General features: G+C 39.9%; 1 long non-coding RNA gene across 1 annotated transcript; it reads left to right on the plus strand.

The window, feature by feature from the left end:
• The first annotated feature begins 8,078 nt into the window (after positions 1 to 8,078).
• LOC129502347 (uncharacterized) lies at positions 8,079 to 10,672 on the plus strand. The gene is made up of 3 exons (XR_008662947.1): positions 8,079 to 8,136; positions 8,755 to 8,902; positions 10,478 to 10,672. It is a non-coding gene; the product is annotated as an uncharacterized LOC129502347 (long non-coding RNA).
• Positions 10,673 to 12,195: the final 1,523 nt, after the last annotated feature.

Genomic DNA, 12,195 nt, shown 5'->3' on the forward strand with positions numbered 1-12,195 from the left:
TTATGTACTTGTATATTTATATACCCATCATCCTTAATCACCTACAAGAATGAATGAGTGCATTTAAGAACAAATGTTTGCAACATAAGCTAATGGTTAATTGAAAATTTCTTCTTGGAGGAGAAATCTGAAAGGCAATACCAGAGAAAACAAAAGCATTTTAAAGGAACAACAAGACTCGCTAATATCATACAGTTTGATTTTAGCTCAACCTAAAGGTAATTCCTGGCGAAATGTCGCAAAATTATTCTAAATTTAAAGCACAGCATACCCAGCACAGAGAGACAGCTCAGCTTATCAGGGAGAGCACTGAATTTAGCATCAGGACATTTGAGGCCAATTTCTTGTTTAGCCTTTTCTGGGTGTGTGATCCTGAGAAATTTATGTAACTTCTCCAAGTTTCTGTTTTCTCATATTTAATATGGGAATAATGCCACAAACTTGCTATTACATTTGAAAAGCATCAAATACATGAAGCAACTTTGAGGTGCTAATTAAATGTCATTTACATGCATATGGTACTCTTCTATCCCTATGAGCATTTTCTAAAAATCAAGGTCATACAGTCCAGAAATGCTACTGGTGCTACTATTTCAACAAGAGCAACAACTACTACCACCAACAACAGTAATAGCTAATACTTATTAGGAATTGATTGCATACCTGTATTGTTTTAGCATTTGAAGTGAATTAATCATTTATGCCTCATAAAACTCTTATGAAGTAGCTACTAGTATTTCCTCATTTTATTCACAGGTATTGGAGACCCCAAGAGGTTAGGTAACTTGTCTAAAATCACACAGCTAGTAATTCCAAGACTGAGATTTTAACGCAAGCTTGGACTCAATGCTTGGAATCCAAGCATTAATAGTTACACTCTGTTCTAATAATTATAGTCTGATAAGCTTATGGTTGGATAGTGCAGAATGGGAGGTGTGTGTTGGGGGGATGAGGTAACTGGATGATGCGCACTAAGGAGGGCAGTGAAGTGATGAACGCTGGGTATTATACTATAGGTTTGCAAATTGAATTTAAACAACAACAAAAAAATAAAGACACTCTTACTTGATCCCTGCAGCAGCCCTGTGAAATAGAGGTTAGTGACAACCTTTACTTTACAGGTATGCAGTTTGGGTCAGAAAGATGAAAGGATTAGATCAAAGTCACCCTGCTCCGGAATAGTGAAATCAGATTTTCGTCCCACTGTGATGAGGACTAATAACTTCTCCCATGATGTTTTTACTGCTTTTACAGGCACCTCCCTCATGCCTTCTATGAGGACCCCAGTTGAGTCCTGGTATGTTTGTATTTGTTTTAACAGTTCTCTCTTCTCATTCATTCTTTCTGACACTCTGTCTATGATGCATGAGGCTAGTTGTTTCTACAAACATCACCTGGTTCTGCAGAGTTTAGGATGAACTACAGTGGACTTCTAGCCCAGATATCCTTGGCATTTAAAGATGTCAGCACTGGGAGGATGGCTCCAGGTGAATTCAACCTCTGATGTCAAGATCCCCTCCTGCCTGGGTGCTGAGCTCACCCTTAGACTCTCTGCTCATCTTAGTATTTGTTACACTGTCTTAAGATTACCTGTTTCATTATTCCTCTACTGCAATATGCCCTGAGCTCTTTGAGGACAGTGATTTCTGGCATTTCCTGTAATGTCTGGCACATGGTAGGTGCTCAATAAATAGCTGTTGAATAAATGCTTACTTCTATGTCTCAGGGCACCAAATATTTTGAAAGGATCTTTTTATTGATGTTCCCTGACTTCTAGACTATGAGTTTTTTGAAGGTAGACATTCTGCTTTGCTCAACATTGCATCCTCAGTGGCTGACTTGGAGGAGCCACTCAGCGAAGGAGGAACTGATTAGAATTTCAGATCCTCCGATACTGCCCTCCAGCCTGTCCTCAGCCTCCCCTGCCTCCCCTGAAATGCATCTTCCCCCACGATTCTGCAGCATCTCCCATTTTCTCTTTATTTCTAATATATTCATTTACATCTGATCTATATAATTTAACATTTGCTTATATTATGTTCTCACTTTTCCTGTGTCTTATGTGTTCATAGCCCTCCCCTGCTGGTGAAAATATAAGTGTAAGCTTAAATGGCTGAACACTTTTTTGTATTAGTATAACTTCTACCCACCTTCTTTTTCATATTTCAAAAATTATGTGATCATTTTTAAAAGATTTTATTTATTTATTCATGATAGACAGAAAGAGAGAGAGAGAGAGAGGCAGAGACACAGGCAGAGGGAGAAGCAGGCTCCATGCAGGGATCCTGATGTGGGACTCGATTCTGGGACTCCAGTATCATGCCCTGGGCCAAAGGCAGGCCCTAAACCACTGAACCACCCAGGGATCCCAAATTATGTGATCATTAATGATAAACACCCACGTTGAATAAACTCATGAAATGTACTACTGTGTAAGTGCTTTACATATAGATCATGTTGGTCTTCACAACAACCATAAGAAATAGGCATGGGGGAAACTGAGGCTTAGCAAGGCTATGTCTTATCCAGGTGGTGAATAGCAAAAGCAGAATTGAAATATGGAGCTTATGTTTTCAACCATTTCTACTTCTTCACCACGAACAATTTAAAAAAGTAGAGAAGAAATAAAAATAATATTTGAAAAACCCATAATTCCAATCTTCTACTTGAGGCAGTCAGTGCTAACATATTGATACGTGACTTTCCAGTCTATAGTCAGCAGCTCTAGCATATCTCTCAAGGACTCCTACATCCAGCTATTCACATCCTTATGGAATCTCTTCTCCGCATTGAGGGCTGGATTTAGTGACTCACCTCTAGTGAATATAATAAAGCAGAAGCAATTGAATGTAACCTCTGAAATTAGGTTATAAAAAGACTATGGCTTCCATCTTGGATCTTTCTTCCTCTCTCTGAGATCCCTCATTTTGGGAGAGGCAAACTGCCATGTTGTGAACAGGCCTACTGAAAAGTCCATGAGATGAAGTAATCAATGATTCTGATCCACATCTAGCAAAGATCTGAGACCTGCCAGCTGCCACATGGATGAATTTGGAGGCAGCCCTGCATGGTGAAGGGCTGTCCCACTCAACGCACTGATTCTGGCCTTGTGAGAGGGAGTGAGCCAGAGACACCGAGCTAAGTTGTGCCTAGGTTCCTGACCCAACATCTGTGGAATAATAAACTTTTGTTGTTTGAAGGTGCTAACTTTGGGGGTTATTTGATACACACCAATAGGTAAATAATACACAGTCTTATGTACAATTATATAAATATGGTTAAACATCTCTGTTTTACTATTTATCACAGATCAAAATTTAATTTGTTGAGTGAAACACACTGCTCGGTCATGCATGTGTCTAACAGTCTTTTTCAAAAAACCTTTTTTAGAAATTGTGCAATATAGCCACATCCAGAAAATACATAAGGCACAAATATGCAGCTGAAAGAATCATAAACAAACACCCTGGTTCCAATTTCAGTATATTTTATTTTTTAAATAAAATAAATCTGCAGGGTATATGCAAAATCAGTGACTATTTTATCTTCAAAGAAAGGAAGAAAGGAAAGCCAAAGAGAAGCACTATTTTAGGATGGTTTATGAATTAGAGTCTGAATCAGTATGAAATACTGCTATATACTTTAACCATCTAAAGAGGAAATTCTTAGTCAAAATTAGTCATCAGGAGGAAGTCTAAGAATTGTGCCACAGTGGAGAATACATACTGTGTGGCACAGAGTGGAGCCTCAGTACAGACTGCTGAATGAACATGGAATTTGAAATATGGATTTGAGCTCTCAGTTGCTTGGAAGTGTGTGACATCAGCATCCAATATATATGAGCTTTGATTTCCTTATCCTTAAAATGGGAATATGTCCAGTGCGCCTGAGTGATTTAGTTGGTTAAGTGTCACACTTTTGATTTTGGCTCAGGTCAGGATCTTAGGATTGTGAGATTGAGCCCCACGTGTGGCTCTGTGCTGAGCATAGAGCCTGCTAAAGATTCTCTCTCTCTCCCCTGTCTGCCCTGGTCTTGGGCTCTCTCTTTTCCCTCATTCTCTCTCTCTCTCTCTCTCAAAAAAAAAAAAAAGGGAACATGCTTATGAAGTAATGGTTTTAAAGAAAACGACCTTTCGCAGAGCACTTGGTACACAGCAAGCCCACAATACATCAGTTACAATCGAGTAATAATTCTGATTTTAGGACACCATCAAATAGTGATGTACCACAATGCACACCTTAAGAAAACATGGTTTTAAAACATAACAACTTCATTTCTTATGAAATGATCCATGCTTGTAATAAAATGATTTTTTAAATACCTTTTAAAGTATAAAGGAGAAAGAACAAATCATTGAAAACTTTCACCAGCAAGAAATAACCAACATTAAAAAAAAAAAAAAAAAGAAAGAAAGAACCGACGTTAATCCTTCCTTGGTGGACATTATTCCACATACCCCTGCACATAGATAGATAGGTTGGAAGGATAGAAAGTTATTTAGGTAGATAAATAGCTAGTTAACTAGAGATCCCACTTGACATGCTGATTCCAATAAAGCATTTACTTAATTTCACTTGAATGTAAGCAAAGAATGATAAATCGAAGTGAGACTGAAGGAATGGTTCAAACTTCGGATCGTGTTTTTTCCTCCACTGCCAGCAACAGAATTTCCTCAAATCTCTTTCTAGTAAAGCTAAGTAAAAACCTGATACCATCAATTAAGTTGGTGTCATTTTTTTCCCTTTTAACTTAAATCTTTCCACTTTTTAGGCAGTACTAATTAACCTCCTACGATGAAAGATGAAGTGATTCATTCTCTGATACTTTCTCTCATCTCTTTTGCCTCCTGACTTTCATTACTTTTATAATTCTAAACTTAAAATGATTGATAACACATTCTGTTCAGCAACAGAAAATATTGCTGTTGTATTGTTTTTTTATCCTTGTGTAAATGGTACACAGCATGGATTTAATCCTCATTGCCAGTTCTTTTTAACCATAACTTCACCCTCGAGGTGTGTGTGTATGTTTGATAAATTCATCTTTTAACTGAATTAGTCTTCCAGCATATTTCCCAAAAGGGCTCATATAGTTCCCGAATTCTTTCATGTTTGAGAACGTCTTCAGTTTTAATATTCTTGAGTTACACTTTCCTTTTTTTGGGACTTTTGGGCATTACTCTGATTTCTTCTGGAAAAATACCAGTGTGGAGAAATCTGAGGCCAGCTGGATCTCGCCTCACTGCCTTCTTTGTGCCTGGATGATCTCACTGTCTATAGTTAATGTTGATCAGGGCATGCTCAGTGTCTCCATGTAAATTGTGTTTTTTTCCTAGTGTATTAATTTCTTATGATGTGCAGATTTAATATTTTTTCTAATAGGAAAAAAAATTCGTGAAATTACATCTGCGAAACACTCTTCCATTTGTTGGGCACTGTTCTTAGGAAATGTAAGTGACCTCTAAGTGGGTCATCTTTGAAGTCCTTACTTATCATCATTGCTCATTGATTTATTCAGTTTGTCCTCTTCCTTTGCATTCACTGTGATGTTCTGAAGCCTTCTTTTTTTGGTCATTATTTGATTTTTTTAGTTGTGCCTAGTCTGTTCTTTGCTGGTTTGCATTTATTTATTTGATCTGTAAGGATGTTGCTTTGGCCCCAATTGTTTCCTTAACCCGGCAATCTCCCTTTTCATCCTGGCATATTGCTTCATCCTCTTGTTTTTGAGTCTTGTATAAATGACACCATACTGAGTTTTTTATTGTTCTTTTTCAGACTGTGTTTCCTTTCCCGTTTGTGTTCTAGAATGCTTGCATAGTTAAAATGCCATTTCCCCAATTTTTCCTCATGCTTTGCATGGAGAACTCGGCCCACAGCTTCTCTTTGCTCTGAGCCAATGTGGGAAAGTTACTCTTTGACCAGATGGTCTTGTCCTGTTACCTTTAGTTAAAGTGTTTGGAGGGATGTTTCTTTTCTGAATACTCTCCCAGACTCTGGGGGCTGTAGCTGATGGTTTCTAGGATCCTACCACGTCCTACCAAACCTACCAAACCTACCACCACTATTAGTCATTTAGATATGTTTCCCATGCATTCCACCATCTTAGCACAAAGCTAGTCCCGAAGGCCCCTCCTCTTTCTGCACAAATCCTCTGTGCTTTGGCAGTGTCCCATTTTTATTGCAGCTGCCATAACACTTCTTTAACATTCTTTGTCAAAGTATGTCACTTCCCTGCTCAAAATGCCCCCAAAGCTCCCATCTCACCCTCTGCTATAGTGCATCCTTGGATCTTAGAGTGGTAGCCAATGGAATTGCTCTATCCCTTGGTTCGCTTGGCTTGAGCCACACTGGCTTCCTTGCTGAGCCTCAAATGTGTCAGGCCCACATCTTCCTCAAGATGTCCCAGGCTGGCTCCCCTGCCTAGAACACTATCCCAGATAGCCACACAGCTTCGTTCTCAGGTCTAAGTCTTGGCTTACATGTCAGTATTTCAATGAGGCCTTCCTTAACTTTACTATTTTACCCAGCAGGTGACTAGGCACATTCTACCCCCTTCTCTAATATTCTTTATTCATAGCACTTCTCATCAATAGAAACACTCTATGTTTTACTGTCTTTTACTTCTCATCATTTGCTTCCTCCCTCAACCACCATTAAAATGTAGGACAGGGACTTTTGTTTGCTATGTTCCCTGGTGTATTCAATACCAAGAAGGATAATTGGCATAGAGTAGGAACTCAATTATTTGTTGAATGGATGGATGTATGAATGCTGTGTAGGGACTTCTCACCTCAAATATTTGTTCCTGACCTATACCATGGCAGTCTATTTGTGCATGCTCACTCTTCCCACTACTCTTCTTCAAATTGGAAGACATCTTAGAAAAATAAGGATTAGGTGCATCACCACATTTCAGTGGTTCAGAATCTTCTCTTCCTTTCCTTATTGGCTGCTTTCCAAGTTTATTGCATAAGGTTATAGTTCTGTTTTCTTTTTAAGTAGTTCCTGGTGAATTGTTAACTTTTTGTTATTTTCTAAATTGTGTTTATTTTGGTAGGCATTGGGGAAGGAGATTCTGTGATCTTATTTCTTTCTCCTGGTTTTGTGCAGAAACTTACAAGTGTATAAATTTGGACTAAATTATGTGCCTTCTTACACTATATTCCACAGTAACAACAACAGTAGTGCAATGGGTATAAAACTTGTTCTACAGAATGCACACAACTCATACAACATCCTTTCTCTTCTCTACCAGAACTTGGTATCTATTGCAAGCCACCTTTCTGGTGGTAGCAACTTAATCTCAGCTAACTTAGTATCTCTTCCCTTTACCAAGGTGATGCAACTAAGTGGTTTCTCTTTGGTTTTTAAATCAGGCATCACATGGCGTCAAAATTTTGAGAGATGGAAGAGAAGGTATCTGTTCTGGGTCATTACCTCTCTTTGGTGCCATCAGCTGAGCCATCCTGTTCTTATCTGGTCTCCTGTTACTAGTCCTCACAAGTATCTACTGTTCCTCACACAGCCCTTTAGATCAATTGGCTCTTAGCTGCTTCTGGCTTTGTGGTAAATATTTCCTCTGCTCCCACACCATATGGAGTGTCTGGGGACTTGCCACTTTCTCAGCTCCTCTCTAGTAAAGAAGGTACAGGCTCCCTTGTTTGTGGGAACTCTTTGTGGATCTGTCAGTTACAACCTCATATCCTCACCTTATACTCAGGACAGATGGGGCCCCTTTTCAAGGGCTCCTCTTGTATCCATTCTCCCATCCCCCCAAATCTTTACTTAATTTCAGGAGATCTGTGTCTGAAGCCAATATCTAAACTTCGGGAGATTAAAAAACTTTTTCTTCTTTTGTTGCTATTTCTTTCCCCTGAATCACCCGATGCTACTCTGCCTAACTACCAGAATAGAAGAAGGTCAGGGAAAGACCAGAAGTATCAGAAAATACTGGGAAGACCACACTTATATATAAGAATATCACCTCTCAAGTGAACATCTAATAAACACTGGAGATTCAGTATGTGATTTGTAATCCTCTCAACACGGCAAAATCAATATACTATTTCCATTTTACAGATGGGAAACCCAAGGCCCAGTGAAACCTGAGAAAACCTGCAGAAATTTTGCTGGCAGGTATGTGAGCAAATTTTATTTAACCCAGGAGTAGGAAGTTGGAGAGAAGTGCACTTGCACGAAGAGAATCTGGGACCTGCCCTAGTGGACAGACTTTGTGGGCTCTTACTTGGAGCTGAAATAAGATTCCCAGGTTATTGGTAGATGTGTTTTCTGCACCTGGCTTAGCAACCTACTGCAGAGACCTAACATGTTCTCACTTTTGCCCACACACAGTGTTCTTGTGGGGCATGGTGGAAGCAGCATGGATATTGTCTGGGAGCAATCTGATTCTTTTCTTTTCTTTTTTTTTTTTTTTAAGGATTTTATTTATTTATTCATGAGAGACACAGAGAGGGAGGCAGAGACATAGACAGAGGAGAAGCAGGCTCCATTTAGGAAGCCTGATGTGGGACTCGATTCTGGGACTCCAGGTTTATACCCTGGGCCGAAGGCAGGTGCCAAACCACGAGCCACCCAGGGATCCCTGACAATCTGGTTCTTATCTTGGTTCTGCCACTGAATCTCAGTTGCTTCAAGTGGGTTGCATGGATAAGCATGCTTTGTTGGCAGAGCTATGTCAAGGCTTCTATGGGAAACTTGTTGGTATGTTAAAAGCATGTTTGTCTCTCTCCACAGAAGAGAGGATATGAGGAAGGAAGACATTATTCATCAAAGTGTGGCCCATTCAAGATGGACTCTCTTTTCTGTATGTAAACAGAACAGGCCTCTATCTATGAGGCTGCTCATGTAAGGTCCATTTTCCAGTTGGTTCTGTATAGAAAAGGTAGGTTGGGTATCTCTGTCTAGGTAGAGGGATGGATGAGTGGGCTCATAGACTGCCATGAAGAACCAGACATTCTGAAACATGAATGGCTTAACTTCTGGCCTGAGCTGAATCACACCTAATACTGAGTGTGGATGATAAATCTTACTCTTTTAAAAATGGTATGCAGGCCCTTCTAGTAATAAGGCTCTGACTTTGTTTCCTGTTATGCCTTTTGTGTGTTGCGACCTGAGCAAGGATTCCTGGAGAAGAGGAAAACTAAGTAGTAGGATGGAGTGCCTAGCAATAATATGCCCCAAAGCACTTGCTGTGTAAGAGTCAATATTAATAGCTAATGGGCATGGAGAATTTATCTTTTAAAACACTTTGAAAAAAAACACTTTGAATACATTAACTCATTTGATCCTCACAACAACTCAATAAGTACTCTTATTATCTCATTTTATAGATGATGAAATAAAACACAAAGAGGTTAGCTATCTTGCCCAAGTTTGTACAGATATCAAGTAGCAGAACTGGTATTTAAACATTGGCAGTCCAAAGCCTTTGAACAAACGCATCATGCTATTCTTCGTATGAATATACCCTAAACGTGTTAGTTTCTTTTAGAATTTGTTCTTCCCTTGGGATGCATTTTACATTTTCTTGAGCATAAGATTCAGCCCCTTCAGTGGATGGAGAGTTTGGAGTTGGAAAAGGAGATGAAGGGTGGAAGGGATGGAAAGTCACAAGATGTCTAAAGTTCACAGTTGAAAGTGAGAGGGTGGGTGAGGTAATCTTCCTCCCCAGGCCTTGATGACCCAGGACAAACTGCCTGGGCCTCCAAGTGAGAAAGACAGAGCCTGCCTTCTGTGGGTTCTATGACTGGCTGTGAGAAATGGGGCTTCACAGACCAGCCTGGGGGCACTCAGAAGCATAAGAGAGCCTGCTGCTGGGACAACCTACAGAAGCTGAGATGTTGAGTGAAAACTAAACTTGAACTTTGAAAGATTCTGTGAAAAGGATTTACTAAAATAATCTTAAGGATTAAAAATAAATAAAATAACATTTTGTTGCTTTTTCCCTCTTGTTCTGTGGCAAGTTTTAAACCAGACTGTGTAGAGGAAGAAACAGGGCACCATGAGCTTTAGTTATTGAATATTTTCTTTTTGGCCTTTTGAGGTAACAGCTGCTTCAAAATCGGAAGAGTTCAAGGTAAGCTGCCTTGAACTCAAAATGGCAGCTGGTTGGTGGTTCCCAAAGCTGAGACATTCAGCTCTTCTCGTTAAAACTATAGGTGAGAGAGAATGTTAAGGTTGACAGTACAACCTAATGATGGAATCTGGAAGAATTCACATTGATTATGGTGTGGATGGATCTGGATTGAGGATCGCTTACTTTGGCTCCAGCATGTAACATACTCTTGCTTTCATTCATGAAGAAATTCCCTTAAATGGGTAGGAAGTTTCCTTACTCCCACCTACTGTCTACACTCACACTCAACCCCAAGCCTGGTGTCAACTGGAAATGGAACAGTCACTTGGTTCCTGTCCTCAGGAGTTGTTCTCTTGAATAGCATTATTTCTCCTTTTTCAGACTTCCTCTTCTTCTGATTCTTCCACTCCTCCCAATCCAAGAAGATTTTGGGAATCACAGCAAATTGCTGAACCGAAGTGGCCTTAGGGAGGCAAGCAACTGTGACAAGCTCTGAAGAAGCCTGCCGGGGCATGAAGATGTAAGCTATTTCTGCCTGTCAGGGGCTGGGCTATTCCCATCGTGCATTGTCTCTGAGAACCAGAGGCTGGTCTGAGGGCTGGGGAAGGGGGACCATATTCACATGGTGTCCCCGGTGACACCTGGCTATTTAAGTGAGAGTGGACTGGGATCTGTGAACATAAAGTGTGGATTGGAGAACGAATTTGACCACCAGGGCAGTGTGCAGAGCAAATCATTCTCTTCCACTTTAAAAATTACAACAAACTGACCTTGTCAAATCTAAGAATGAGTAAAGTGAATAATATCATCATCATCAATAATAATAAGGATCCCAGGAATCCCTGGGTGGTGCAGCGGTTTGGTGCCTGCCTTTGGCCCAGGGCGCGATCCTGGAGACCCGGGATCGAATCCCACGTCGGGCTCCCGGTGCATGGAGCCTGCTTCTCCCTCTGCCTGTGTCTCTGCCTCTCTCTCTCTCTCTCTCTCTCTCTCTCTCTCTCTGTGACTATAATAAATAAATAAAATAAATCTTTAAAAAAATAATAATAAGGAGCTCATAAAAGTGTTGCAAAGGAAAGGAGAAAGAAATCACATCAGTAAGGCAGAGAAATCCTGAGAAAAATTCACCTCAGAATCTAAATGATCATCTTAGAAAACTGTAGCGCATTCCCACAAATTTCAGTGAAGGTCTCTCTGAAATAGAAGCGGAATGTCTAAAGGCAGAATCTGGAGTGAGAAAAGGCCAAAGAGTTGGATGGGGAACAGTGATGGAATGAAGCAAGGAGAAGATGTGTTCAGTGGCTGGAAGTCAATCCCCATTAAAGGGAGGAAGAGCAGTATTGGTGCCACATGAAGCACTGTCACCAGTGTGGAGGACGTACTTGATAGACCTTCCAGAATTTAGAGAAAAGAGACCAAGAAGTAAAAGGAGAATAGTGATAATAAAGGAGGTTTTTGAAACATTGGGCAGAAAATGTGGAGCCTTCCAAGGAGGCTGTCCCCAATTTAGGAAAACTGAAGGATCAGAGCCTACCATCTATGTAGCCTGGTGAAGGTTAGCAGCCTCCTAAGAAAAATACAAATAAGAATTTGGATTTATTCCACAAATTCCATACATATCTTATCCAGATATGAAACAATAGGCTGTATCTGACAATGAAAATTAATCTAACCTTCATTATCTTCCTCCCAGCACATTAAAAAACCAGAAGATAATTTAGTAGCATCTATATAGAGTTTGGAGAAGTAAAGGATCTGACTGAATAATGTTACCTCTGAGTTCCCGTTAGCATTCACATATGCAGGGACTAGAACTGTATCAGTGCAAGTCCAAAGAAGATAAAAAGATGTATTATCTTCAAATCTTCCTTGAAAAGCTCTTTAGGTCATATATGCAAGCTGAGTAATAAAACAATTAAGAGCTCAGAACTAGATGGTCACCATATAGAAGAGCAAGCAGTGAGCGGTGATAGCAATGAAAGAAGATACAAACAAATGTTACCACTACAGTTTTAAAACTGAATTAAAGTCTGAAGTTCATTAAGGAGACAGCTTTTATACTCCATAAAATAATAGTGTCATAAAAATAACCTGGATCC

The sequence above is a fragment of the Nyctereutes procyonoides genome, unplaced genomic scaffold (assembly GCF_905146905.1).
Source record: "Nyctereutes procyonoides isolate TBG_1078 unplaced genomic scaffold, NYPRO_anot_genome, whole genome shotgun sequence".
NCBI classification, from domain to species: Eukaryota; Metazoa; Chordata; class Mammalia; order Carnivora; family Canidae; genus Nyctereutes; species Nyctereutes procyonoides.